The sequence below is a fragment of the Babylonia areolata genome, chromosome 1, assembly GCF_041734735.1.
Source record: "Babylonia areolata isolate BAREFJ2019XMU chromosome 1, ASM4173473v1, whole genome shotgun sequence".
NCBI classification, from domain to species: domain Eukaryota; kingdom Metazoa; phylum Mollusca; class Gastropoda; order Neogastropoda; family Buccinidae; genus Babylonia; species Babylonia areolata.
In genome coordinates, this window is record NC_134876.1 from 14716269 (window position 1) to 14718768 (window position 2500).

The 2500-nt window shown below is 45.4% G+C and overlaps 1 protein-coding gene across 1 annotated transcript in view; it reads right to left on the reverse strand.

The window, feature by feature from the left end:
• The window catches only part of LOC143294629 (uncharacterized), a 105966-nt gene that overhangs the window by 99095 nt on the left and 4371 nt on the right, over positions 1-2500 (reverse strand). The window lies entirely within an intron of this gene.

Genomic DNA, 2500 nt, shown 5'->3' on the forward strand with positions numbered 1-2500 from the left:
CACACACATTGCTTTTACTGTTCGAGTTCCTGCATACGCTGTTTTCACTTTCATCTTGATGAAGCAGAATAGGAGTCGGAAGGAGCAAGCGGATAAGAGAGAGAGAGACAGACAGACACAGACAGACAGAGGCAGAGGCAAAGGCAGAGGCAGACAGAGATACAGAGATGAGTGAGACAGAGACAGATAGGCAGAAAGGGGGAGGACAGACAGACAGGCACACATACAGGCAGGCAGAAGAGGGGGGCGGGGGGGTATGCGTTCGCATGTCTGTGCGCGATTTTCATATAAAATTCGGAACTTAAAGTTTCCGCCTAACTTTTTTTTCTATAATAAATCGAAAAAATGTAAATTGTTCGCTGTCGGTTGTGACGTCTGGGTTTCCCCCATTACCGTGGGGTTGCCAGGGAGACAGCTGGTAAAGGTTTCACCAAATTGTGGCCGTCTTCATGACTCCACTTAACTCGCCATATACCCCCGGTACGCCAGGCCCGTTCCACCAACGGTATAATTAACTGCACCCCACAACAGTCACATCCAGGCATAACTTCAATGTGAGAAGTTGTCCGTATATAGCGAGCGGCTCCATTCCAGACTGCATGGCCATTTAATTGTAGTCATTAATTAACGGCAGTATGTTTTAATCGACTGTACCGTTTTGTGTTGTTCTGTCTTTTTTGTTGGGTGGGGGGGTGGGAGTTGTTTTTTCATTTTATTTTTATCTTATTTATTTTATCTTTTTTTTTACAATCTTCTTTCTTTCCCCCATGACGAATATTTCGTGTGTAATCCATGCTGCTGAATCCCACACGGTATCTCTCTCTCTCTCTAATTCCATTGTATACTTACAATAACAAGTGATTTCTTTTCCTACAAAATTGATCACGCACAGCTTAAAGGAAGAGGAGGACGGATGAGACAAAGAAGGAGGGGGAGAAAGAGGAGGAGGAGAAGAAGGAAGAGGAGGAGGAAAAGGTGACAAAAAAGAAAAGAAAAGGGAAATGGAGGGGGGGGGGAGGGGGGGGGGGCAGCCCAAGGACACAGCATAACAGTATGCAGGCGCTCATTTATGTTCTTGTCCTCCTGCTTCACCTAAATCTTAAAACCACGTGAATTAGGCCTACAAAGCTACCGCAACGTCATCACATCACTACCGACGCAAAGGAAGTCACATAAATTTGGCTTCCCGTTCCGCATTTGGCCTGCACACCGCTTCAAAGTGTGAGAGAACTAGCATACCCCCGCCCCCCCAGCCCCCCTCCCCAAACTTACCATCCCTTGGGACACAAGTTGAACTTTCAGTACCTAGGTGCTTTTAGTTCGGACAAGTGACGGCAAAAACTCCGTTTGTCGTGCCATGTGTGTGATAGTTGTCAGGAAAAAGTGTCATGGTTGGCAGTGGCAGTCTCTCTTATCTCGTATGCATCAAACAGGTCTGAGTTATAATCTGCAACAGACACTGCTCTGCTGTTTCTCATCAATTACTGTAATCTTGGGTCTATCGTCCTGTTTTTCTTTTTCATGAGGACAGGTGCCATGCGAAGACTGTACCACACCGGCAGACTGCTTTCCGAGTCTGCTACATCTTTCTGTTTCTGTGTTTTTGTCTCTCGCCGCCTCTGTCTGTCCGTCCGTCTCTCTCTCTCTCTGTGTCTCTCTCTCTCCTGTTTGTCGAACAGTACAAACAATGGATTATCTCCCTAACACCACAGCCCAAGGCAGAACCGATCAGTGAAGAAATGTGATTCCTAGCCGTGACTCCAGGTAAAGTGTCCATAAAAGAGGAACTGAGCCACACGGAATAAGGCTCGTCCCACCGAAATCCCAAATGGATCAATCCACATATAAACAAAGAGAGCAGACAAATATGTTTCACTAGTTTGTGTCTCGCAAGCTACGATATGACATTATACATTGAAGCCCTAGAATTTTCGAGTTTTTTTTTTTCCAAATGAAGACTGAAGAAACATCAGAATTCTATATAAAAAAAAAATCCTTCGACGACTTACTTGGACGAGGACAGATAGGGAATAAAAGTGTTCAGTTTGACTAATGTGCGCTGTACGCTGTATAATGATAAATCCTCACAAAGGTGAAGTTATTGCAATGTATGGCACCAGACTGCCGGCAGCCGTGTTTCCGTCGGTGAAGAGATCATCGGGCTGTACACGACTGAGCCACTTTAGATCAGCAAAGTACACAAACAGCTATCAGTAAGAGAGATGGCGCACATTCCAAGAGGTGCCGATGGCACACTTGAACAATGAGCAACCGACGTGGAAGACTACATATTAACAATGGGAGATGTGGAGACACAGCCGACTATGTTCTGTCTACCATGTCAACAAGCTGGCGCATGAAAACACACTTGGTCAAAGCATGTACGAACGTCAGTCCTACATTACTAACTGCTCCAATCAAAGCCGGGATAGGAGAGATGAGGTCCATTACCTGGTATACTGACCATGATGTAATCCAATTAATATTACATCCACGCTCA